This window comes from Leptonotus elevatus, chromosome 3 (genome assembly GCF_054856555.1).
Source record: "Leptonotus elevatus isolate MCC_2025b chromosome 3, RoL_Lele_1.0, whole genome shotgun sequence".
Taxonomy (NCBI): domain Eukaryota; kingdom Metazoa; phylum Chordata; class Actinopteri; order Syngnathiformes; family Syngnathidae; genus Leptonotus; species Leptonotus elevatus.
This window is the reverse complement of record NC_141241.1, coordinates 26,221,294-26,248,503: the sequence shown is the minus strand read 5'-3', so window position 1 is coordinate 26,248,503 and position 27,210 is coordinate 26,221,294. Positions and strand designations below refer to the sequence as shown.

General features: G+C 43.5%; 2 long non-coding RNA genes and 11 other non-coding genes across 13 annotated transcripts; 11 read left to right on the top strand and 2 right to left on the bottom strand.

Moving 5' to 3' along the window:
* Positions 1 to 807: 807 nt before the first annotated feature.
* LOC147177626 (uncharacterized) lies at positions 808 to 26,498 on the bottom strand. Its single transcript, XR_015094406.1, has 2 exons — positions 26,345 to 26,498; positions 808 to 3,763 (listed from the first exon to the last, which is right to left on the bottom strand). It is a non-coding gene; the product is annotated as an uncharacterized LOC147177626 (long non-coding RNA).
* Positions 9,288 to 9,360, top strand: trnav-uac (transfer RNA valine (anticodon UAC)). The gene has a single exon. It is a non-coding gene; the product is annotated as a tRNA-Val (tRNA).
* Positions 9,567 to 9,639, top strand: trnav-cac (transfer RNA valine (anticodon CAC)). Its single transcript has one exon. It is a non-coding gene; the product is annotated as a tRNA-Val (tRNA).
* trnav-uac (transfer RNA valine (anticodon UAC)) lies at positions 9,898 to 9,970 on the top strand. Its single transcript has one exon. It is a non-coding gene; the product is annotated as a tRNA-Val (tRNA).
* On the top strand, positions 10,177 to 10,249 carry trnav-cac (transfer RNA valine (anticodon CAC)). Its single transcript has one exon. It is a non-coding gene; the product is annotated as a tRNA-Val (tRNA).
* Positions 10,508 to 10,580, top strand: trnav-cac (transfer RNA valine (anticodon CAC)). The gene has a single exon. It is a non-coding gene; the product is annotated as a tRNA-Val (tRNA).
* Positions 11,225 to 11,298, top strand: trnav-uac (transfer RNA valine (anticodon UAC)). Its single transcript has one exon. It is a non-coding gene; the product is annotated as a tRNA-Val (tRNA).
* On the top strand, positions 11,614 to 11,686 carry trnav-cac (transfer RNA valine (anticodon CAC)). The gene has a single exon. It is a non-coding gene; the product is annotated as a tRNA-Val (tRNA).
* On the top strand, positions 14,894 to 14,966 carry trnav-cac (transfer RNA valine (anticodon CAC)). The gene has a single exon. It is a non-coding gene; the product is annotated as a tRNA-Val (tRNA).
* Positions 15,226 to 15,298, top strand: trnav-cac (transfer RNA valine (anticodon CAC)). The gene has a single exon. It is a non-coding gene; the product is annotated as a tRNA-Val (tRNA).
* trnav-uac (transfer RNA valine (anticodon UAC)) lies at positions 15,614 to 15,686 on the top strand. Its single transcript has one exon. It is a non-coding gene; the product is annotated as a tRNA-Val (tRNA).
* Positions 19,790 to 19,862, top strand: trnav-cac (transfer RNA valine (anticodon CAC)). Its single transcript has one exon. It is a non-coding gene; the product is annotated as a tRNA-Val (tRNA).
* On the bottom strand, positions 21,072 to 26,303 carry LOC147177627 (uncharacterized). Its single transcript, XR_015094405.1, has 2 exons — positions 25,809 to 26,303; positions 21,072 to 22,060 (listed from the first exon to the last, which is right to left on the bottom strand). It is a non-coding gene; the product is annotated as an uncharacterized LOC147177627 (long non-coding RNA).
* Positions 26,499 to 27,210: the final 712 nt, after the last annotated feature.

The window sequence follows — 27,210 nt, the reverse complement described above, 5'->3', positions numbered from 1 at the left end:
AGCCAGCCAGCTAGGCTGATTTCCAGCAGTGCTAACAAATTGAAGTTCAGAGTCTGTTTCCATAAGGTAGTGGTTAACATGTTCGCCTCACACGCGGAAGGTCCCCGGCTCGAGACTGGGTGGAAACTCTGCAATTTTCTTTAATTTTGCAATGAAAACTGAGCATCCAAAAGATTGTTTTCACAAACAACACCTCACCGTCAGGGAATCAAACCCCGGTCTTCCCCGTGACAGAGGGAGATACTATCAACGACACTAACAAGGAATGAAGGGCTGTTCAACTCCCTCCTGGTCGGGTCTAAAGGGGAACCTGTCCTCGAAAACTGGAAAAGCCAGCCAGCGAGGCTGATTTCCAGCATTGCTAACAAGTTGAAGTTAAGCGTCTGTTTCCATAGTGTAGTGGTTATCACGTTCGCCTAACACGCAGGTAGAAACATGACCATTTTTTGGGGGTTTGCAATGAAAACTGAGCAGCCAAAAGATTGTTTTCACAAACACCACCTACCCGTCGGGGAATCGTCCCCAAGCATCCAAAAGATTGTTTTCACAAAAACCACCTCCCCGTCGGGGAATCCAACCCCGGTGTTCCCCGTGACAGGGGGAGTTACTATCCACTATACTAACGAGGATAGAAGGGCTATACAACTCCCTCCTGGATGGGTGTAAAGGGGAACCTGTCCTCGAACACTGGAAAAGCCAGCCAGCAAGGCTGATTTCCAGCAGTGCTAGCAAGTTGAAGTTAAGCGTCTGTTTTGTTGGAAATCTATTCTTTGATTTCTGCGTGTTCAAATAAATTCAAAGTTGAAATCTGTGAACAAGTTTGCCAGCTTTATTTCAGATTCTGAAAGTCACTTGTAGCTACTGCTCAATCATCGCAGCTCACCCACAAATGTGTTCTTTTCAAAGTTCATGCATGCATATATACCGAAATCGTTCCTTCCCCCTCATTGACCATTTGGCCCCTTCTCAGCATGTGGTATTTCCTGTCACCACAATTCTTCACACAGAGCACAGCCCCCGAGGAAGAGACTGTGCCCCCCCCTTTGATCTTGTCCTGTCAGCAGAGTGAGATACAATCTGGCCAACTCCTATTGAGTTCTTTCAGTCCTTAACAAACATGAGGTAAACAATTGGCTTCCTAGATAAACTATTGACCTCTATAGAGCTTTGCACCCCAGATTCCCGCATACCTGCCTTGTGGATTCCGACACCTCACTTCCTTAGGGGGAAAACAGACCACATTCTACCACAGTTGTATTTATCTAACTAAAATCAAAAACACTTTGAAGAATATATATGTAAAACAGAAAAACAATGTTAATAATTCTATCATTCCCTCATTTGAACTATTCTATAGTTCAACACATTAGATATTGTTTTTAAAGGAAAATGCCAGCGGCATCCTCATCCCCCTCATTCGAAGCAACAGGAGACATCCATTGATTAGCAACAGCTACCATCATATGAGACGACTTATTTTGTACATCCTGTTTCTCAATCGCAGTGGTAATAAGTCTTTGGCAAAGTGAACGAATACATGGAATAAAACAACATCCACAAATCGTTAATAGCGCCGTGAAAACAGCCGCAGATATCAAAATTGAGGAAATCAAAGCTTTATAACGGCCAAACACATTCATCCACTTATCCCATACAGAAGTATCTACACCTGATTGCTCTTTCATTTTCTTATTGAGTGTTCGCAGCCCTTCAATTGCAATTGTCAGACTTCCATCTGGAGCAGTATTGTTAGGAATAAAAGTGCAACACTGATCTCCAAACATTGAGCAAACTCCGCCCTTTTCTGCCAGCAACATATCTAGTGCAATTCGATTTTGGAATGTCATCAAAGATGTAACGGCTAACTGGCCGCGTACAGCCTCAAAGCCAGACTGAGTCCAATTTCCTAGCCTTTGTACATTATAATGTATATAATTAATTCTATCTACATTTTTGTTTATGGTGCACCACCAGCAAATTACAGATTCGAATCCTGAGAGTACTTGATCAGTTAATTTGTATTCATCTGGCACACCTCTTGGTACTCCAATTGCATCAATGTAGGTGGGAACATTCTGCTCTTGCCAAGAATGTCTTTTGGTCCTCTGAAAAGAAGGAGGTTTTGGTTCCCAATTATCAATCATTTGTAACAGGTTAACAATAGAGATGGGGTAGATTTGTACTGGCATGAGAAGGGTTATGAGGGCACAATATCCTTTTGTATTTAAAGGCAACTTATCAAATATTCTGTTGTCACCGCACCACCAGTATATGTCCGCTCTGGATTTCGGTTGGAACTTCTGTCCCACATCTACTATCGACACGCACTGAGTAATGTGATTTAATTTTCCCAATTGTTCTCCAGTGCCTGTCATTTTAATACATGTAAAATTACCATTTGCAACTGTGTTTGAAAATACTGGTTTAGTTTTCTGCCAATCGACGAGGGGATACACCTTATCCCCATTTCGAGCATTTGACATTGGGGACAGCCTTATTCATTAGTTCCAATATACAGTGATCATCTATTTTAGCCGGAATGATTCTCAATAAAGGACGCGGACCTACACATACCACACAGTTGTTTTTATCAGAGGCTCGAGCCGCTTCATTCGCCAATAATAGCCAATTGTTACTGCCCCCAGAAAATCCTTTTGTAACCCGAAACCTCTCAACTATTCCCTCAGTTGGTACGCTGACCGCCTTTACTCCGCTCTCCATTGTGTATTTAGTCATTTTTGGCTGTTCTAAATTACTCATTGTTTTATTTACGCATACTAAAATGGGGAAATATAGGTCATGTCCGGAGAACCAGGCCCACAACAAAAATCCAAAACAGGAGGCGTTATCAATTGTTGTGTTAGGCGACCGTAATTCCCCTTCTGGAAAAATAAAGTTCATATAGAGTCGCCCCCCCATATTACGCAATGTTATTCTTTTGCTAAAGAAGACTGCCTCCTCACTAGTTCCCGGACGCCAGTATCTTCCATCCTGTGTTGTTATCAGAGCATTCCAATCTCGTCGTACATGACCTGTCAAATACCACCAGTATTTTATCCAATCTTCCCCCTTAGTCTGTCTCCCCCTACCAAATCCCTTTAAGGATCTAATAGGAATTTTAACAGAAGTGTTTGTATTTGGAGCAACTGTCACAGCAATTGATTTATCATAAGTCCAGAATGTGACCCAGGGATTATATGTAGACTTAATACTTCGCTTAATACGATACGTTGTAATTGCGTTCAAAGTTGTGTCAAAAGGCTGACAAAAGTACCAAGTCATCATGAGAAGAAAGGTCGCAGTACAGCAGAAGGATATGTTTTTCATCTTTGAAGCCATCTCGTAATGGAGTTCTTTGAAGGTCTTTTTGAATGAAAAGAGTGTCGCAATAGTTCGTCTCTTCTTTTAAGAATTTGGGGTAGACTACCCAAATTCTTCGATTTGCCACCTGGGATTATTCTGCCCAAAATGTGACTGATCAAAGGAATGATTGCCCAAGAAAAGGCACTTGCTCTTGATCCTCGTACAATAAGATTGAATGATGTCCTCAAACGCCAGCTCCGGAATTGGACATCGGGACATCAGCTGACGTTGTTTTCCCAGTTGGAGGTGATGAGATTGACGATCATCAGTTGATAAAATAACTGAGCCTGGCACGTCTCCGGCAGCCTTGTAGACCAGATGTGGAATGTCGTCTTCATCCTCCTTTCTGTGCAGCGAACTGCACAAGATTTCCTCTCCGTCACCCCCTGGGGCCGTTCTCCTGAGTGCAGAACATTTTCATTTAGTCTCTCATAAACTCACATAAATTTTATTTGGAGGAAAAACCCTGATAGTTTTTGTTAGTTGGGATTAGTAAATGTTATTTGATTAAGATCCGTAGGTACTGCACTGTTGGAACAGGAAAATATCTATTTTTGTGACATTGAAACAGAGCCCAGCCTTTGATTGAGTTGAATGACATTCGCTCATTCATTAATACAACAGACAAAGCTCGTAAATATTTAATTTTCAAATAGATGTCATATAATTGTAGGTAATTTTTTTACCTCGACATTTACTGTTCTAAATTTGCATGACTGTGCCTTTCACCATCCTGAAAGGAATCATTTTACTAGCATATCATATATTCTCTTCCCAGAATCTCATGATCGGCCGAATCCTGGCATGCTGGGAAAAACTCACATATATTCATATTATCTATACTCTTTTGCAAACACTGGGCTCCAAACATTACATTTTTCACATGTGATTCTGAGATAAAATATATAATATAATATAATTACCTTCATTCGGCGAATATGCATTATTGTCCTTGCTTGCTTCAGACTTACTTTGCGATCGATTTGCTCTGGTAGATTTCTTCATATTCAAACTGTGGATTATCACTTTCAAACTCACCCTGTCAAATGGAGTGTAGGCGATACCCCACAACCTTTGTAATTTTGTTTTGAATTTTCTAATTCATCTACATTGGTTAATATCTTAAACATGAACTGTCCTTCTGTTCATTCCTCCCTCATTTTGGCAAAGATCTACAGATCTTTACAAACACGCATTGCACTTCAAAGGAAGACACACCAAAAAACCCCGTTAGCTCACAAAGAAGGACTGCCAGACCACAGCCCCCGCAAAAGACGTCGTAAAATTCACAACTCTCAAAATCAGATTGTGAGGCAACCGAGATAGCCGCAGGACACTGCAAATAATTAGCACACCTCTTCTACAGATTAGTGGGGCTCGTAAAAACACAGCACAAAAAATATCTCTGGGATTTACAAATCACAGTGCTGTGAGAAAAAAAATAATAATCGAAAATGAATCATCAAATTATCAGTTATTTGTTGAATAACAATATCTCAGTATGATAAGATGTAAGTTTTAATATTATGTCTATAGAACATACACTTAGATAATACATATTTATAACATATACAATTGTGAAGACTTCTGGGAAGACTTCTACTTAATGCTGCACTTCGTATTCAACTTTACCTGCAGCTGGACGGAGCCCAGAAAAAAAAATTTCCCCACAGGGAAAACAAAAGTATATCGTATCGTATTAGTCAACTTCCCATTGTACCAATTCAGAAACTGATTATCCCAAGAAAAATAGGCAGACATTTAGTAGGCCCTTCTCAACAATAAAACAGAGGAACTAAGATTGAAATTCACATATGTCGTGTTCAATTTCCTGAAATACCTTGCTAGAGATCACAGTTCCCCATCCAACACATTAAAAATGCCTTGCATACCACTCGTGTAGCATTTCTTCGAGCAAGATCACACCCCATTCGGACCTCCATCTTTTTTAGTCTTTGTCCAGTCCTCCAGCAGATGTCGCTGTGGGGAGGTTGCCATTTGCAACCTTCCAAAGGATGGATTCTTTTTGCCAATCGATTGTTCCAAACGATTCCAATGTTCCAGTTCTGCAGTCGCTACCGGCGCTTCCTTGTTTCACTTGGTGACAATTTCAGCTGCCACTTCAGCCTTCGTCGGAGCTGCCAAACCTCCTTGTGTGACGAGTCTAACATGCAGTCCTGCCGTAGCGTGTCTTTGAAGGCTCCTTTCTGTCCTTTTTCCCAGCCAGGTGAGGAGGCAGGCCCAACACGATGAGGACAACAATAGTCTGCTTTTCTTGATGTGATTTCTCTCAACGGCAGCCAATCGCTGCTTTGCTTTCTGACTCCTTGTGACATTTTACAATTGGCCAGCAGATGTCAGGACGGCGGTTGTTGTGTCAGCAATGTTCAAAGCAGGCATTTAGATTTCCTCTGGATGCAAAACAGCCATAGGGGAGAAGTCAATCCAAACGTTGGAAATTGCTGTCTGCAATGGCGGACTCGATGACACATAGTCTTTCTGAGAGCTCACCTGACCAAAAAATGCACACTCGTTGATGCAATGCATTAAAAATGCCAGATCGAGGATGTGGGATTACAGCAAGATATTTCACTTCCCGTTTTCTTATTATCTTATTTCAAACTTGTTCTTTTTAGAATGCCCCTCAAAAACAGCCACTAGAAATACTTGCAAATACAACGTATCCGTAGAGCTGGGCGCATCCCGTGTGCAGATAGTCATCAAACCCCATCCGCTTTGGAACTTTAAGCATCAGTTTCTGAAATGACACACTCAGAAAAAACAAATATTAAACATCATAATCATTATGTTGACTACAAAAAAATTTATAACTTCTCATTCAACTATCCTAAATCCAGCCACAGCTGTACGGATATAGGGATAATTATTTCAACTCAACATAGCTCAATACAAAATGCTATCATTTTATCATTACTCTTTATTCATTTGTCCCGAAAAGGGAAAGTTAACAAATTAACCGTCTTCATCAATCATTAAAGTGTAAAGACTATTAGCTCAGTCACTAAAAAAAATAAAAAATAAAACACTAATTTAATATTCTTTTTTCAAAAACTCAACAATATCTTTCAAATACTATTACTTATTTTATATTGTTCATCATTCCTCTCTTACCTATGAAAGAGAAAAACTCACAATACGAGGACACATGACTAATCCCCCACTCACACTCAAACCCCCTCTTTTTCCATACAGAGGAGGAGAGAAAATTTCTTCACTTAGCATCCCTCAACATCGCAAAACCCATTTTACCACATTCCTTTTCATTACTTTATTCCATCTGCCATCATCTCACCAGTCTAAACTCACCCAAAACCAATTTACAGTTAAGAATATTGAAGAAAATCAAACAAAACCTCCCAATATTCAAACACTTCCAATACACCCCCAACAGAGCAGCCCCCACCTTTTTTTTAGAAGACAAAACAGCCACGAGTGGCCCGCTGCTTGCCAGAGGTGCAACAATGTTAGCATCACAATTAGCCACATCCTTAGCACCCGCTTTTACCAACGCTCCTCTAGAAATTTTAACCGAACTGCCCATCGCCAACATTCTAGCATTCCTCATCATTTGATCCACATGTCTACAATTTCGTCGTACTTCTCTACCCCTCTCTCAAATGCATACGCACACACTCTTTAGTCATTATAATAATAAACGGTGTTATTCTATCAATTCGTTGTCCACAAATCTTATAGCATTTAAACCGCAGTTCCATACGGTGATTTCAGTAAACGGGTTAACTTCGAACAAACCACCCGTAAACTGCTCCAACAATGCTGGAGTCATTTTAGCACCAAATTCAGCCTTTTTTCATTACCAACAAAGAAAATACAAACGTCTGACATACCATTTTGTCCAGCGAAAGCTTTTTATACAATCGATCCATAGTTCGTTTTTTCATTGTATATCGACGCTTTTTTCCTCACGGCGACTCACAAGTCCCGACTCTAAACCGGAAGCGCATTCAGGACAAACCATACTGTATCCGGGTCGAAATCGCCTCCATTTTGTTTATAGGCCAGTTTTACTTTCGGTTTCTACTTAACGCATTTAGTATTAATATCTATCAATGCAGTGACGTCTCACTTTACAATATGATAGTTCAAATAGGGTAATCAACACAGAAGCTCACAAAACACACAGAACGCACAGCACAACATATAACTTACACAGACAACGAATACACAATGATTCACGTGATCCAATTCCGCAGTGTCAAAACTGTCTCTCTTTTCAAGGCGCTTGTTCAACGCAAAACCAAAACAAAATCACACGTAATCTAGCGATCGCAAATACAACGTTTAAAACCCAATGTCCGTTGCAATCGACCGGACTCCCCCAACTGTTCAATTTCAACAGCGCGCGCACTTTTAAAATAACTTATTACGTGAAAATGGACGTTCTTATACAGGCGACATGTCCTACCTGAAGGAACAATCCTGAACCAACCAAACTGCCAAGGGCAGGCGCGTCTACTATGATCTTCAGATTTACCAATGGATCTTCAAATATCCACGAAACCCCGTAACCTCTTTATCCTTATATTCAAAAAATAAATATCATAGTCCATCGAATCCTTCACAGCGCAAAAACAAAACTTACAAATTAATATAACGCTGCTTCTTCCTGTTAAAACCTGCGCAATCCAGGCCTGCACCTTGCTGTACAAAATGCACCACCTCACGTACATGTTTATAGTTCAATGTCGCAGAAATTTTTAGAACGACATCAAACTACAACTTGTTCAAACAGATCTCATGTACAAATTTACACAATTTAGCAGACGAAAACAAGTTGCAATGATTTCAAACATACAGAACTCCTCTACGTGGATTAACGTCTCCACTTACTGTAATTAATTATTTAGGCGCCTAGAAGTTCCATTCGTTCATCAATCACTGCAGCTCGAAATCCTCTTACCTCCTTTCAGCGTCGGGGTCACCAATTGTTGGAAATCTATTCTTTGATTTCTGCGTGTTCAAATAAATTCAAAGTTGAAATCTGTGAACAAGTTTGCCAGCTTTATTTCAGATTCTGAAAGTCACTTGTAGCTACTGCTCAATCATCGCAGCTCACCCACAAATGTGTTATTTTCAAAGTTCATGCATGCATATATACCGAAATCGTTCCTTCCCCCTCATTGACCATTTGGCCCCTTCTCAGCATGTGGTATTTCCTGTCACCACAATTCTTCACACAGAGCACAGCCCCCGAGGAAGAGACTGTGCCCCCCCCCTTTGATCTTGTCCTGTCAGCAGAGTGAGATACAATCTGGCCAACTCCTATTGAGTTCTTTCAGTCCTTAACAAACATGAGGTAAACAATTGGCTTCCTAGATAAACTATTGACCTCTGTAGAGCTTTGCACCCCAGATTCCCGCATACCTGCCTTGTGGATTCCGACACCTCACTTCCTTAGGGGGAAAACAGACCACATTCTACCACAGTTGTATTTATCTAACTAAAATCAAAAAAAAAATTGAAGAATATATATGTAAAACAGAAAAACAATGTTAATAATTCTATCAGTTTCCATAGTGTAGTGGTTATCACGTTCGCCTCACATGCGAAAGGTCCCCAGGTGGAAACATGGCAATTATCTTTAATTTTGCAATGAAAACTGAGCATCCAAAAGATTGTTTTCACAAACACCACCTCCGCGTCGTGGAATCGCCCCCAAGCATCCAAAAGATTGTTTTCACAAACACCACCTCCCCGTCGGGGAATCCAACCCCGGTGTTTCCCGTGACAGGGGGAGATACTTAACTCTACACTAACAAGGATAGAAGGGCTATACAACTCCATCCTGGTCGGGTGTAAAGGGGAACCTGTCCTCGAAAACTGGAAAAGCCAGCCAGCTAGGCTGATTTCCAGCAGTGCTAACAAGTTGAAGTTCAGAGTCTGTTTCCATAGTGTAGTGGTTATCACGTTCGCTTTACACGCGAAAGGTCCCCGGCTCGAGACCGGGTGGAAACACGGCAATTTTCTTTAATTTTGCAATGAAAACTGAGCATCCAAAAGATTTGGTCTTTTCCGTGACAGTGGGAAATACTATCCACTACACTAACGAGGACAGAAGGCCTATACAACTACCTCCTGGTCAGGTGTAGAGGGGAACCTGTCCGCGAAAATTGGAAAAGCCAGCCAGCTAGTTTGATTTCCGGCAGTGAAGTTCAGAGTCTGTTTCCATAGTGTAGTGGTTATCACGTTCGCCTCACACGCGAAAGGTCCCTGGCTCGAGACCGGGTGGAAACACGGGAATTTTTCTTTAATTTTGCAATGAAAACTGAGCATCCAAAAGATTGTTTTCACAAATACCACCTCCGCGTCAGGGAATCGAACCCCGGTCTTCCCCGTGACAGGGGGAGATACTATCGACTACACTAACAAGGAAAGAAGGGCTGTACAACTCCCTCCTGGTCGGGTCTAAAGGGGAACCTGTCCTCGAAAACTGGAAAAGCCAGCCAGCTAGGCTGATTTCCAGCAGTGCTAACAAGTTGAAGTTCAGAGTCTGTTTCCATAGTGTAGTGGTTATCACGTTCGCTTTACACGCGAAAGGTCCCCGGCTCGAGACCGGGTGGAAACACGGCAATTTTCTTTAATTTTGCAATGAAAACTGAGCATCCAAAAGATTTGGTCTTTTCCGTGACAGTGGGAAATACTATCCACTACACTAACGAGGACAGAAGGCCTATACAACTACCTCCTGGTCAGGTGTAGAGGGGAACCTGTCCGCGAAAATTGGAAAAGCCAGCCAGCTAGTTTGATTTCCGGCAGTGAAGTTCAGAGTCTGTTTCCATAGTGTAGTGGTTATCACGTTCGCCTCACACGCGAAAGGTCCCTGGCTCGAGACCGGGTGGAAACATGGGAAGTTTTCTTTAATTTTGCAATGAAAACTGAGCATCCAAAAGATTGTTTTCACAAACACCACCTCCCCGTCGGGGAATCCAACCCCGGTCTTCCCCGTGACATGGGGAGATACTATCGACTACACTAACAAGGAAAGAAGGGCTGTACAACTCCCTCCTGGTCGGGTCTAAAGGGGAACCTGTCCTCGAAAACTGGAAAAGCCACCTAGCTAGGCTTATTTCCAGCAGTGCTAACAAGTTGAAGTTCAGAGTCTGTTTCCATAGTGTAGTGGTTATCACGTTCGCCTCACACGCGAAAGGTCCCCGGCTTGAGACCGGGTGGAAACATTGCAATTTTCTTTAATTTTGCAATGAAAACTGAGCATCCAAAAGATTTGTTTTCACAAACACCACCTCCGCGTCGGGGAATCGCCCCCAAGCATCCAAAAGATTGTTTTCACAAACACCACCTCCCCGTCGGGGAATCGAATCCCGGTCTTCCCCGTGACAGGGGGAGATACTAACCACTATACTAACGAGGATAGAAGGGCTATACAACTCCCTCCTGGTCGGGTGTAAAGGGGAACCTGTCCTCGAAAATTGGAAAAGCCAGCCAGCTAGGCTGATTTCCAGCAGTGCTAACAAATTGAAGTTCAGAGTCTGTTTCCTTAGGGTAGTGGTTAACATGTTAGCCTCACACGCGGAAGGTCCCCGGCTCGAGACTGGGTGGAAACTCTGCAATTTTATTTAATTTTGCAATGAAAACTGAGCATCCAAAAGATTGTTTTCACAAACAACACCTCACCGTCAGGGAATCGAACCCCGGTCTTCCCCGTGACAGGGGGAGATACTATCAACTCCACTAACAAGGAAAGAAGGGCTAAACAACTCCCTCCTGGTCGGGTCAAAAGGGGAACCTGTCCTCGAAAACTGGAAAAGCCAGCCAGCGAGGCTTATTTCCAGCAGTGCTAACAAGTTGAAATTAAGCGTCTGTTTCCATAGTGTAGTGGTTATCACGTTCGCCTTACACGCGAAAGGTCCCCAGCTCGAGACCGGGTTGGAAACATGGCAATTATCTTTAATTTTGCAATGAAAACTGAGCATCCAAAAGATTGTTTTCACAAACACCACCTCCGCGTCGTGGAATCGCCCCCAAGCATCCAAAAGATTGTTTTCACAAACACCGACTCCCCGTCGGGGAATCCAACCCCGGTGTTTCCCGTGACAGGGGGAGATACTTACACCTCTACACTAACAAGGATAGAAGGGCTCTACAACTCCATCCTGGTCGGATGTAAAGGGGAACCTGTCCTCGAAAACTGGAAAAGCCAGCCAGCTAGGCTGATTTCCAGCAGTGCTAACAAGTTGAAGTTCAGAGTCTGTTTCCATAGTGTAGTGGTTATCACGTTCGCCTCACACGCGAAAGGTCCCCGGCTCGAGACCGGGTGGAAACACGGGAATTTTCTTTAATTTTGCAATGAAAACTGAGCATCCAAAAGATTGTTTTCACAAATACCACCTCCGCGTCAGGGAATCGAACCCCGGTCTTCCCCGTGACAGGGGGAGATACTATCAACTACACTAACGAGGAAAGAAGGGCTGTACAACTCCCTCCTGGTCGGTCTAAAGGGGAACCTGTCCTCGAAAACTGGAAAAGCCAGCCAGCTAGGCTTATTTCCAGCAGTGCTAACAAGTTGAAGTTCAGAGTCTGTTTCCATAGTGTAGTGGTTATCACGTTCGCGTCACAAGCGAAAGGTCCCCGGCTTGAGACCGGGTGGAAACATGGCAATTTTCTTTAATTTTGCAATGAAAACTGAGCATCCAAAAGATTTGTTTTCACAAACACCACCTCCCCGTCGGGGAATCCAACCCCGGTCTTCCCCGTGACATGGGGAGATACTATCGACTACACTAACAAGGAAAGAAGGGCTGTACAACTCCCTCCTGGTCGGGTCTAAAGGGGAACCTGTCCTCGAAAACTGGAAAAGCCAGCCAGCGAGGCTGATTTCCAGCAGTGCTAACAAGTTGAAGTTAAGCGTCTGTTTCCATAGTGTAGTGGTTATCACGTTCGCCTAACACGCGGGTAGAAACATGACCATTTTTTGGAGGTTTGCAATGAAAACTGAGCAGCCAAAAGATTGTTTTCACAAACACCACCTACCCGTCGGGGAATCGTCCCCAAGCATCCAAAAGATTGTTTTCACAAACACCACCTCCCCGTCGGGGAATCCAACCCCGGTGTTTCCCGTGACAGGGGGAGATACTTACCTCTACACTAACAAGGATAGAAGGGCTATACAACTCCATTCTGGTCGGGTGTAAAGGGGAACCTGTCCTCGAAAACTGGAAAAGCCAGCCAGCTAGGCTGATTTCCAGCAGTGCTAACAAGTTGAAGTTCAGAGTCTGTTTCCATAGTGTAGTGGTTAACACGTTCGCCTCACCCGTGAAAGGTCCCCTGCTCGAGACCGGTTGGAAACACGGGAATTTTCTTTACTTTTGCAATGAAAACTGAGCATCCAAAATATTGTTTTCACAAACAACACCTCCCCGTCGGGGAATCCAACCCCGGTGTTCCCCGTGACAGGGGGATATACTATCCACTGTACTAACGAGGATAGAAGGGCTATACAACTCCATCCTGGTCGGATCTAAAGGGGAACCTGTCCTCGAAAACTGGAAAAGCCAGCCAGCGAGGCTTATTTCCAGCAGTGCTAACAAGTTGAAGTTAAGCGTCTGTTTCCATAGTGTAGTGGTTATCACGTTCGCCTAACACGCGGGTAGAAACATGACCATTTTTTGGGGGTTTGCAATGAAAACTGAGCAGCCAAAAGATTGTTTTCACAAACACGACCTACCCGTCGGGGAATCGTCCCCAAGCATCCAAAAGATTGTTTTCACAAAAACCAACTCCCCGTCGGGGAATCCAACCCCGGGGTTCCCCCTGACAGGGGGAGATACTATCCACTACACTAACGAGGATAGAAGGGCTATACAACTCCCTCCTGGATGGGTGTAAAGGGGAACCTGTCCTCGAAAACTGGAAAAGCCAGACAGCTAGGCTGATTTACAGCAGTGCTAACAAGTTGAAGTTAAGCGTCTTGTTTCCATAGTGTAGTGGTTATCACGCCTAACACGCGGGTAGAAATATGACCATTTTCTTTGGGTTTGCAATGACAACTGAGCAGCCAAAAGATTGTTTTCACAAACACCACCTCCCGTCGGGGAATCGAACCCCGGTCTTCCCCGTGACAGGGGGAGATACTAACCACTATACTAACGAGGACAGAAGGGCTATACAACTCCCTCCTGGTCGGGTGTAAAGGGGAACCTGTCCTCAAAAATTGGAAAAGCCAGCCAGCTAGGCTGATTTCCAGCAGTGCTAACAAATTGAAGTTCAGAGTCTGTTTCCATAGTGTAGTGGTTATCACGTTCGCCTCACACCTGAAAGGTCCCCGGCTTGAGACCGGGTGGAAACACGGCAATTTTCTTTAATTTTGCAATGAAAACTGAGCATCCAAAAGGTTGTTTTTACAAACACCACCTCCGCGTCGGGGAATCGAACCCCGGTCTTTTCCGTGACAGTGGGACATACTATCCACTACACTAACGAGGACAGAAGGCCTATACCACTACCTCCTGGTCGGGTGTAAAGGGAAACCTGTCCTCGAAAACTGGAAAAGCCAGCCAGCTAGGCTTATTTCCAGCAGTGCAAACAAGTTGAAGTTCAGAGTCTGTTTCCATAGTGTAGTTGTTATCACGTTCGCCTTACACGCGAAAGGAGACCGGGTGGAAACACGGCAATTGTCTTTAATTTTGCAATGAAAACTGAACATCCAAAAGATTGTTTTCACAAACACCACCTCCGCGTCGGGGAATCGAACCCCGGTCTTTTCCGTGACAGTGGGAGATACTATCCACTACACTAACAAGGACAGAAGGCCTATACAACTACCTCCTGGTCGGGTGTAGAGGGGAACCTGTCCTCGAAAACTGGAAAAGCCAGACAGCTAGTTTAATTTCCGGCAGTGTTAGCAAGTTGAAGTTAAGCGTCTGTTTCCATAGTGTAGTGGTTATCACGTTCACCTTACACGCGAAAGGTCCCCGGCTGGAGACCGGGTGGAAACACGGGAATTTTCTTTAATTTTGCAATGAAAACTGAGCATCCAAAGGATCGTTTTAACAAACACCACCTCCGCGTCTGGGAATCGAACCCCGGTCTTTTCCGTGACAGAGGGAGATGCTATCCACTATACTAACGAGGATAGAAGGGACATACAACTCCCTCCTGGTCGGGTGTAAAGGGGAACCTGTCCTCGAAAACTGGAAAAGCCACCTAGCTACGCTGATTTCCAGCAGTGCTAACAAGTTGAAGTTCAGAGTCTGTTTCAATAGTGTAGTGGTTACCACGTTTGCCTCACATGCCAAACGTCCCTGGCTCGAGACCGGGTGGAAACACGGGAATTTTCTTTAATTTTGCAATGAAAACTGAGCATCCAAAAGATTTGGTCTTTTCCGTGACAGTGGGAAATACTATCCACTACACTAACGAGGACAGAAGGCCTATACAACTACCTCCTGGTCAGGTGTAGAGGGGAACCTGTCCTCGAAAACTGGAAAAGCCAGCCAGCTAGTTTGATTTCCGGCAGTGAAGTTCAGAGTCTGTTTCCATAGTGTAGTGGTTATCACGTTCGCCTCACACGCGAAAGGTCCCCGGCTCGAGACCGGGTGGAAACACGGGAATTTTCTTTAATTTTGCAATGAAAACTGAGCATCCAAAAGATTGTTTTCACAAAGAACACCTCCGTGTCATGGAATCGAACCCCGGTCTTCCCCGTGACAGTGGGAGATACTATCAACTACACACTAACGAGGAAAGAAGGGCTGTACAACTCCCTCCTGGTCGGGTCTAAAGGGGAACCTGTCCTCGAAAACTGGAAAAGCCACCTAGCTAGGCTGATTTCCAGCAGTGCTAACAAGTTGAAGCTCAGAGTCTGTTTCCATAGTGTAGTGGTTATCACGTTCGCCTCACACGCGAAAGGTCCCCGGCTTGAGACCGGGTGGAAACATGGCAATTTTCTTTAATTTTGCAATGAAAACTGAGCATCCAAAAGATTTGTTTTCACAAACACCACCTCCGCGTCGGGGAATCGCCCCCAAGCATCCAAAAGATTGTTTTCACAAACACCACCTCCCTGTCGGGGAATCCAACCCCGGTGTTTCCCGTGACAGGGGGAGATACTTACCTCTACACTAACAAGGATAGAAGGGCTATACAACTCCATTCTGGTCGGGTGTAAAGGGGAACCTGTCCTCGAAAACTGGAAAAGCCAGCCAGCTAGGCTGATTTCCAGCAGTGCTAACAAGTTGAAGTTTCAGAGTCTGTTTCCATAGTGTAGTGGTTATCACGTTCGCTATACACGCGAAAGGTCCCCGGCTCGAGACCGGGTGGAAACACGGTATTTTTCTTTAATTTTGCAATGAAAACTGAGCATCCAAAAGATTGTTTTCACAAACACCACCTCCGCGTCAGGTAATCGAACCCCGGTCTTTTCCGTGACAGTGGGAGATACTATTTACTACACTAACGAGGACAGAAGGCCTATACAACTACCTCCTGGTCGGGTGTAGAGGGGAACCTGTCCTCGAAAACTGGAAAAGCCAGCCAGCTAGTTTGATTTCCGGCAGTGTTAACAAGTTGAAGTTAAGCATCTGTTTCCATAGTGTAGTGGTTATCACGTTCACCTTACACGCGAAAGGTCACCGGCTCGAGACTGGGTGGAAACACGGGAATTTTCTTTAATTTTGCAATGAAAACTGAGCATCCAAAAGATTGTTTTCACAAATACCACCTCCGCGTCAGGGAATCGGACCCCGGTCTTCCCCGTGACAGGGGGAGATACTATCAACGACACTAACGAGGATAGAAGGGCTATACAACTCCCTCCTGGTCGGGTGTAAAGGGGAACCTGTCCTCGAAAACTGGAAAAGCCAGCCAGCGAGGCTGATTTCCAGCAGTGCTAACAAGTTGAAGTTAAGCGTCTGTTTCCATAGTGTAATGGTTGTCACGTTCGCCTAACACGCGGGTAGAAACATGACCATTTTTTTGGGGTTTGCAATGAAAACTGAGCAGCCAAAAGATTGTTTTCACAAACACCACCTACCTGTCGGGGAATCGTCCCCAAGCATCCAAAAGATTGTTTTCACAAACACCACCTCCCCGTCGGGGAATCGAACCCCGGTCTTTCCCGTGACAGGGGGAGATACTATCCACTATACTAACGAGGATAGAGAGGCTATACAACTCCCTCCTGGTCGGGTGTAAAAGGGAACCTGTCCTCGAAAAGTGGAAAAGCCAGCCAGCGAGGCTGATTTCCAGCAGTGCTAACAAGTTGAAGTTAAGCGTCTGTTTCCATAGTGTAGTGGTTATCACGTTCGCCTTACACGCGAAAGGAGACCGGGTGGAAACACGGCAATTGTCTTTAATTTTGCAATGAAAACTGAGCATCCAAAAGATTGTTTTCACAAACACCACCTCCGCGTCGGGGAATCGAACCCCGGTCTTTTCCGTGACAGTGGGAGATACTATCCACTACACTAACGAGGACAGAAGGCCGATACAACTCTATCCTGGTCAGGTGTAAAGGGGAACCTGTCCTCGAAAACTGGAAAAGCCAGCCAGCAAGGCTGATTTCCAGTGTAGTGGTTATCACGTTCGCCTAACACGCGGGTAGAAACATGACCATTTTCTTTGGGTTTGCAATGACAACTGAGCAGCCAAAAGACTGTTTTCACAAACACCACCTCCCCGTCGGGTAATCGAACCCAGGTCTTCCCCGTGACAGGGGGAGATACTATCCACTATACTAACGAGGATAGAAGGGCTGTATAACTCCCTCCTGGTCGGGTGTAAAGGGGAACCTGTCCTCGAAAACTGGAAAAGCCAGCCAGCTAGTTAGATTTCCGGCAGTGCTAACAAGTTGAAGTTAAGCGTCTGTTTCCATAGTGTAGTGGTTATCACGTTCCCCTAACACGCGAAAGGTCCCCGGCTCGAGACCGGGTGGAAACATGGCAATTTCCTTTAATTTTGCAATGAAAACTGAGCATCCAAAAGATTGCTTTCACAAACACCACATCCGCGTCAGGGAATCGAACCCCGGTCTTTTCCGTGACAGGGGGAGATACTATCCACTATACTAACGAAGATAGCAGGGCTATACAACTCCCTTCTGGTCGGGTGTAAAGGGGAACCTGTCCTCGAAAACTGGAAAAGCCAGCCAGCGAGGCTGATTTCCAGCAATACTAGCAAGTTGAAGTTAAGCGTCTTTTTCCATAGTGCAGTGGTTATAACGTTCGCCTAACACGCGGGTAGAAACATGACCATTTTCTTTGGGTTTGCAATGACAACTGAGCAGCCAAAAGATTGTTTTCACAAACACCACCTCCCCGTCGGGGAATCGAACCCCGGTCTTTTCCGTGACAGGGTGAGATACTATCCACTACACTAACGAGGACAGAAGGCCAGTACAACTACCTCCTGGTCGGGTGTAGAGGGGAACCTGTCCTCGAAAACTGGAAAAGCCAGCCAGGTAATTTGATTTCCGGCAGTGCTAACAAGTTGAAGTTCAGAGTCTGTTTCCATAGTGTAGTTGTTATCACGTTCGCCTTACACGCGAAAGGAGACCGGGTGGAAACACGGCAATTGTCTTTAATTTTGCAATGAAAACTGAACATCCAAAAGATTGTTTTCACAAACACCACCTCCGCGTCGGGGAATCGAACCACGGTCTTTTCCGTGACAGTGGGAGATACTATCCACTACACTAACAAGGACAGAAGGCCTATACAACTACCTCCTGGTCGGGTGTAGAGGGGAACCTGTCCTCGAAAACTGGAAAAGCCAGACAGCTAGTTTAATTTCCGGCAGTGTTAACAAGTTGAAGTTAAGCGTCTGTTTCCATAGTGTAGTGGTTATCACGTTCACCTTACACGCGAAAGGTCCCCGGCTGGAGACCGGGTGGAAACACGGGAATTTTCTTTAATTTTGCAATGAAAACTGAGCATCCAAAGGATCGTTTTAACAAACACCACCTCCGCGTCTGGGAATCGAACCCCGGTCTTTTCCGTGACAGAGGGAGATGCTATCCACTATACTAACGAGGATAGAAGGGACATACAACTCCCTCCTGGTCGGGTGTAAAGGGGAACCTGTCCTCGAAAACTGGAAAAGCCACCTAGCTACGCTGATTTCCAGCAGTGCTAACAAGTTGAAGCTCAGAGTCTGTTTCAATAGTGTAGTGGTTACCACGTTCGCCTCACATGCAAAACGTCCCTGGCTCGAGACCGGGTGGAAACATGGCAATTTTCTTTAGTTTTACAATGAAAACTGAGCATCCAAAGGATTGTTTTCACAAACACCACCTCCGCGTCGGGGAATCGAACCTCGGTCTTTTCCGTGACAGGGGGAGATACTATCAACTACACTAACGAGGAAAGAAGGGCTATACAACTCTATCCTGGTCAGGTGTAAAGGGGAACCTTGTCCTCGAAAACTGGAAAAGCCAGCCAGCAAGGCTGATTTCCAGCAGTGCTAACAAGTTGAAGTTAAGCGTCTGTTTCCATAGTGTAGTGGTTATCACGTTCGCCTAACACGCGGGTAGAAACATGACCATTTTCTTTGGGTTTGCAATGACAACTGAGCAGCCAAAAGATTGTTTTCACAAACACCACCTCCCCGTCGGGTAATCGAACCCAGGTCTTCCCCGTGACAGGGGGAGATACTATCCACTATACTAACGAGGATAGAAGGGCTATATAACTCCCTCCTGGTCGGGTGTAAAGGGGAACCTGTCCTTGAAAACTGGAAAAGCCAGCCAGCTAGGCTGATTTCCAGCAGTGCTAACAAGTTGAAGTTCAGAGTATGTTTCCATAGTGTAGTGGTTATCACGTTAGCCTCACACGCAAAAGGTCCCTGGCTCGAGACCGAGTGGAAACATGGTAATTTTCTTTAATTTTGCAATGACAACTGAGCAGCCAAAAGATTGTTTTCACAAACACCACCTCAGCGTCGGGGAATCGAACCCCGGTCTTCCCCGTGACAGGGGGAGATACTATCCACTATAGTAACGAAGATAGCAGGGCTATACAACTCCCTTCTGGTCGGGTGTAAAGGGGAACCTGTCCTCGAAAACTGGAAAAGCCAGCCAGCGAGGCTGATTTCCAGCAGTACTAACAAGTTGAAGTTAAGCGTCTGTTTCCATAGTGCAGTGGTTATAACGTTCGCCTAACACGCGGGTAGAAACATGACCATTTTCTTTGGGTTTGCAATGAAAACTGAGCAGCCAAAAGATTATTTTCACAAACACCACCTCCCCGTCGGGGAATCGAACCCCGTTCTTTTCCGTGACAGGGTGAGATACTATCCACTACACTAACGAGGACAGAAGGCCAATACAACTACCTCCTGGTTGGGTGTAGAGGGGAACCTGTCCTCGAAAACTGGAAAAGCCAGCCAGCTAGTTTGATTTCCGGCAGTGCTAACAAGTTGAAGTTCAGAGTCTGTTTCCATAGTGTAGTGGTTATCACGTTCGCCTCACACGCGAAAGGTCCCCGGCTCGAGACCGGGTGGAAACATGGCAATTTTCTTTAATTTTGCAATGAAAACTGAGCATCCAAAAGGTTGTTTTTACAAACTACACCTGCGCGTCGGGGAATCGAACCCCGGTCTTTTCTGTGACAGTGGGACATACTATCCACTACACTAACGAGGACAGAAGGCCTATACCACTACCTCCTGGTCGGGTGTAAAGGGGAACCTGTCCTCGAAAACTGGAAAAGCCAGCCAGCTAGTTTGATTTCCGGCAGTGCTAACAAGTTTAAGTTAAGTGTCTGTTTCCATAGTGTAGTGGTTATCACGTTCGCCTAACACGCGGGTAGAAACATTACCATTTTTTTGGGGTTTGCAATGAAAACTGAGCAGCCAAAAGATTGTATTCACAAACACCACCTACCTGTCGGGGAATCGAACCCCGGTCTTTTCCGTGACAGTGGGAGATACTATCCACTACACTAACGAGGACAGAAGGCCTATACAACTACCTCCTGGTCGGGTGTAGAGGGGAACCTGTCCTCAAAAACTGGAAAAACCAGCCAGCGAGGCTGATTTCCAGCAGAGCTAACAAGTTGAAGTTCAGAGTCTGTTTCCATAGTGTAGTGGTTATCACGTTCGCCTCACACGCGAAAGGTCCCCGGGTGGAAACATAGCAATTTTCTTAAATTTTGCAATGAAAACTGAGCATCCAAAAAATTGTTTTCACAAACACAACCTCCCCTTCGGGGAATCTAACCCCGGTCTTCCTCGTGACAGGGGGAGATACTATCCACTACACTAACGAGGACAGAAGGCCTATACAACTACCTCCTGGTCGGGTGTAGAGGGGAACCTGTCCTCAAAAACTGGAAAAACCAGCCAGCGAGGCTGATTTTCAGCAGTGCTAACAAGTTGAAGTTCAGAGTCTGTTTCCATAGTGTAGTGGTTATCACGTTCGCCTCACACGCGAAAGGTCCCCGGGTGGAAACATAGCAATTTTCTTAAATTTTGCAATGAAAACTGAGCATCCAAAAAATTGTTTTCACAAACACAACCTCCCCTTCGGGGAATCTAACCCCGGTCTTCCTCGTGACAGAGGGAGATACTATCCACTACACTAACGAGAACAGAAGGCCTATACAACTACCTCCTGGTCGTGTGTAGAGGGGAACCTGTCCTCAAAAACTGGAAAAAACAGTGTTGGAAATCATTTCTATGATTTCTGCGTGTTCAAATAAAATTCAAAGTTGAAGTCTTGTGGAGAAGTTTGCCAGCTTTATTTCAGAGTCTGAAAGACATCTTTAGAACCTGGCTCAAACAGCTCTGATCCAAAAGTGTAACATTCTCAAAGTACACTCATACATTTATACAAAAAACAAGTTCCCTCCCCCTTTATCGACAAAGAAGTACCTTTTGCCCCTACAGACATAGAGCACCCCCCATTCTTCCTGTCAGCAGAGTTAAAATACACTACTTGATAATCTTACTTCAGTTCCTATCTTAATCCACTCAAGATGTGGGTAAACAATTGGCCCCCAGCGCCTCCTCGCACAAGGGATTTTTATGGACCGACCTCTGATTGCATTTACAGACATCCCCTCATTTAGATTGAATCAGAAACCTTACTTCCCCAGGGAAGAGAACAAAGACTATAGATTAACTAACATATGGGGAACAGTTGCAACATATCTAGCTAAAATCAAAAACACAAAATATAAATTGAAACAGAAAAACAATGTTAAAAATCTAACATTCCCTCATTTGAAATCTTCCGAGTTCAACACCTTTAAACATTGTTTTTAAAGGAAAATACCAAATCAGATTAACATGGAAAGAAGTGTCATGATGTGACAGCGTTTGAAGATGTTTTCTCTTCTCTCAGCCATCTTGTGATGAAGTTATTTGTTGAGTGGAAAGAGTGTCGCAATAGTTTTTCTCTTCTTTAAGAATCTGGGGTAGACTACCCAAATTCTTCGATCTGTCACCGGGATTATTCTGCCCGAAAATGTGTCTCTTCGTGGAATGATTGCCCAAGAAAAGGCACTTGATTTTGACCTCCGTTCAATAAGGTCGAATGATGTCCTCAAACGGCAGCTCCGGAACATCAGCTGACGTTGTTTTCCCAGTTGGAGGTGATGAGATTGATGATCATCAGTTGATAAGATAGCTGAGCCTGGGACGTTTCCGGCAGCCTTGTAGACCAGTTGTGGAATGTTGTCTCCTTCTCCTTTCCGTCATCAACCTGAGAGCGAAACATGTTCATTTAGTCTTCTCATAAACTCACATAAATTTTATTTGGAGGAAAAACCCTGATAGTTTTTGTTAGTTGGGATTAGTAAATGTTATTTGATTAAGATCCGTAGGTCCTGCACTGTTGGAACAGGAAAATATCTATTTTTGTGACATTGAAATAGAGCCCAGCCTTTGATTGAGTTGAATGACATTCGCTCATTCATTAATACAACAGACAGAGCTTGTAAATATTTATTTTTCAAATAGATTTCATATAATTGTAGGTAATTTTTTACCTCGACATTTACTGTTCTAAATTTGCACGACTGTGCCTTTCAACATCCTGAAAGGAATCATTTTACTAGCATATCATATAATCTCATCCCAGAATCTCACGACCGGCCGAACCGTGACATCCCGGGAAAAGCTCTCATATATTCATATCATATATACTCTTTTGCAAACACTGGGCTCCAAACATTACATTTTTCTGAGATAAAATATATAATATAATATAATTACCTTCATTGGCGTTATTTTCCTCTTTCCCGCTGCAAACTTACTTTTGTGTGCTCTTGATTTGCTCCCTGTAGATTTCTTCATATTCAAACTGTGAATTATCCCATTCAAACTCACCCTGTCAATTGGAGTGTAGGCCGATACCCCACAACCTTTTTAATTTTGTTTTTAATTTTCTAACCCACAACCTTTTAATTTTGTATTTAATTTTCTAATTCGTCTACATTGGTTAATTCCTTAAACATGAACTGTCCTTTTGTTCATTTCTCCCTCATTTTGGCAAAGATCTACAGATCTTTACAAACACGCGTGGTACATCAAAGGGAAGACACACCAAGACTCCGTTAGCTCATAAATAAGGACTATCAGACTATAGCCTTCGGCAAAAGACGTCGTAAAATTCACAACTCTCAAAATCAGATTGTGAGGCAACCGAGATAGCTGCAGGACACTGCAAAAAATTAGCACAAGCAGATATAATCTAAAACACTAGTATGTGAAAACTTTGGGAACATGGAAAAATAGAGGTAACCACATTAATCTAATCCAGGATACAAATTACACAATACCTACAAATATCTACCCTCTCGACGAGTAAAACAAAGGTGTATAATCAAAAGCAGAAAATACAAAGTAAAAACAATACTCCTAGATTTAAGCAAACTAAAAATGATTCTCAAACTGCTAATCAACCTCACCTCTTCTACAGATTAGTGGGGCTCGTAAAAACACAGCACAAAAAATATCTCTGGGATTTATAAATCACAGTGCTGTGAGAAAAAAAAATAATAATCAAAAATTAATCATCAAACTCGCAGTTATTTGTTAAATAACAGTAACTCAGTATGATAAGATGTATGATTCAATATTATGTATATAGAACATATACTTAGATAATATATATATTTATAACATATACTTCTGTGAAGACTTCTGGGAAGTCTTCTAATTAATGCTGCACTTCCTCATTAACTTTAACTGCAGCTGGACGGAGCCCAGGAAAAAGTTCCCCACAGGGAAAACAAAAGTATATCGTATCGTATTAGTTAAATTCCCATTGTACCAATTCAGAAACTGATTATCCCAAGAAAATAGGCAAAAATTTAGTAGGCCCTTCTCAATAATAAAATAGAGGAACTAAGATTGAAATTAAGTTTTTCCAATCCCTCATTTCAAATTCACATATGTCGTGTTTAATTTCCTGAAATACCTTGCTATAGATCACAGTTCCCCATCCAACACATTAAAAATGCCATGCATACCACTCGTGCAGCACTTCTTTGAGCAAGGATCACACCCCATTCGGATCTCCATCATTTAGTAGTCTTTGTCCAGTCCTCCAGCAGATGTCGCTGTGGGGAGGTTGCCATTAGCAACCTTCCAAAGGATGGATTATTTTTGCCAATCGATTGTTCCAAACGATTCCAATGTTCCAGTTCTGCAGTCGCTACCGGCGCATCCTTGTTCCACTTGGTGACAATTTCAGCTGCCACTTCAGCCTTCGTCGGAGCTGCCAAACCTCCTTGTGTGACGAGTCTAACATGCAGTCCTGCCGTAGCGTGTCTTTGAAGGCTCCTTTCTGTCCTTTTTCCCAGCCAGGTGAGGAGGCAGGCCCAACACGATGAGGACAACAGTAGTCTGCTTTTCTTGATTTGATTTCTCTCAACGGCAGCCAATCGCTGCTTTGCTTTCTGACTCCTTGTGACATTTTGCAATTGGCCAGCAGATGTCAGGACGGCGGTTGTTGTGTCAGCAATGTTCAAAGCAGGCATTTAGATTTCCTCTGGATGCAAAACAGCCATAGGGGAGAAGTCACTGGAATGAGGCGTGTACACAGTCATTGGGCATTGAGGAATTTGAGCATTATGATTGTCTGTAGGCACAGGAGGAGAATGACTGTGCTGCGGCGTGAAGCTCTTTGACTCCTGTCACGTACATCCAGACGCTGGAGGTTGCTGTCTGCAATCGTGGACCCGATGACACAATTCGGCCCTTCTGGGAGCTCACCTGACCAAAAAATGCTCACTTCTTGATACAATGCATTTAAAATGCCAGACTGAGGATGGTGGAACTATAGCAAGATAGTTCACTTCCTGTTTTCTCAAAAATATTTCAAACTTATTTTTTGATAATGCCCCTCAAAAATAGCCACTAGAAATACTTGCAAATACAACGTATCAGCAGAGCTGGGCGCATCCCGTTTGCAGATAGTCATCAAAACCCATCCGCTTTGGAACTTAAGCATCAGTTTCTGAAATGACACACTCAGAGAAAAAACAAATATTAAACATCATAATTATTATGTTGACTTCAAAAACATTTACAACTTCTTATTCAACTATCCTAAATCCAGCCACAGCTGTACAGATATAGGGATAATTATTTTAACTCAATATAGCTCAATACAAAATGCTATTATTTCATCATTATTCTTTTTGTTTCAATTGCCCAGAAAAGAACAAGTTAACAAGTTTATCGTCTTTATCAAAAGTAGTATAGTATAAAAGACTGTCAATTTCAGTCACTAAAAAAATAAAAAATAAAAACACTAATTTAATATTCTTCTACAAGAACTCAGCAACATCCTTAAAAAACTGTTACTTATTTTATGTTTTATCATTCTTCTCTTACTTAGAAAAGAGAAAAACTCACATTACGAGGACACATGACTAATCCCCAACTCACACACACAGATCAGCCGGCAAATAAGGTTTATACACTGTAGCAGAATTTCCGGTAGCCGGATCCACTTTCGTCAACATGGGAGCTTGCAATCCCACTGTAGAACGAGTCACAATTTTTCTAGGAGTAGCCTCCGGGAGTTTGACAGTCGTGTTAAGGTCACGTAGTCCCACAACATCCCCAACAGCACATGTCAGATCATCCAACTTTTTATGAATGTCTACAATTATATAGCTATTCGCCAATGCAGTAGAAGTTTCATCAGTCATGTCACAGTCACCTTCGCAATTTTCAAGTACATCCGCACACCCTCTTCATTCATTTTAAAACAATAAACGGTTACGTTCTATCAATCCGCTATCTGCAAATCATGCAGCATTCAAACCGCAGTTTTGTACGGTAATTCAGTAAATGGGTTAATAGCTTTAAACAAATCACCCGTAAACGGCTCATCTTATTTCGGAGGCATTCTAGCATTTCACATAATTTGATCCACTTAATACACAATTCCGTACGACTCTCCCACCATTCAAAGAAAATACAAAAGTCTCACGTACCAATTTGTCCAGCGACAACCTTCCATTCAATCAATCAACAATGTTTCCTTCATTTTTCATCGACGTTCTTTTCGCATGGCTCCGACTGCAACCCCGGAAGCATTCTTAACTTGTGCATCTGAGTTTAACTTCCCACTATGAACCGGAAGTACATTAAGGTCAAACCATTCGGTGTCACGATCAAAATCGCCCTCCATTTGTAGTTTTCAGTGACGTCTCACTTGTAGTATGGTTATTCGACAACGTTTAAACAATTTTACAAGAACAACACAGGCGCCCACAAAAACATACACACATCACAGAACATACATAAATAATCACGTGATCTACCGATTGCAAATACAGCGGTATCAGCCAATCCCCGCTGCAATCAACCTGACTCCCTCAATACTGTTCAATTTAAAACAGGGCGCGCTTTTTATTTAATAACTTATCACGTGTAAAATGGATGCTAATGCAAAAGTATCATGCCTACTAAGACTAGCATCCTTTGGCTTCAAAACTGTTATTTTATTTTAAAACAGGCGCGCGCCTACCATGACCTCCTGGATTCTTAATGGAAAAAAAATCTCCACGTCACCCCGTCATAGTCTTTCGGCTCCTTCGTAGTAAGACGAAATAAAACATTACTACTTCAACCTGTATTTCAAAACATGGCTCTCTCTTCAGCCGCGCGCATAACCGTTCCGGGTCAGCACGTCCGTCACCTCATGCTCTACCCCACGTACGTGTACAGTTCAATGTCGTAGGAAAAATCCCAACTCAAGGACTCCGCGTCCCCCTTTCAATAGAACGACATCAAACCACAACTTGTCAACACAGACCTCATGTAAAAAATGTATACAATTTAGAAGACGAAAACAAGTTGCAGCGATCCCAAACAGACAGAACTTCCCTACGTGGATAAAAGTCTCCACTTACCGTACTTATTTATCTAGGCCTAGAAGTTCCATCCGTCCGTGAACACCGCAGCTCGCAATCATCTACCACCTTTCAGCGTCGGGGTCACCAATTGTTGGAAATCATTTCTATGATTTCTGCATGTTCAAATAAAATTCAAAGTTGAAGTCTCGTGGAGAAGTTTGCCAGCTTTATTTCAGAGTCTGAAAGACATCTTTAAAACCTGGCTCAAACAGCTCTGGTCCAAAAGTGTAACATTCTCAAAGTACACTCATACATTTATACAAAAAACAAGTTCCCTCCCCCTTTATCGACAAAGAAGTACCTTTTGCCCCTACAGACATAGAGCACCCCCCATTCTTCCTGTCAGCAGAGTGAAATACACTACTTGATAATCTTACTTCAGTTCCTATCTTAATCCACTCAAGATGTGGGTAAACAATTGGCCCCCAGCGCCTCCTCACACAAGGGATTTTTATGGACCGACCTCTGATTGCATTTA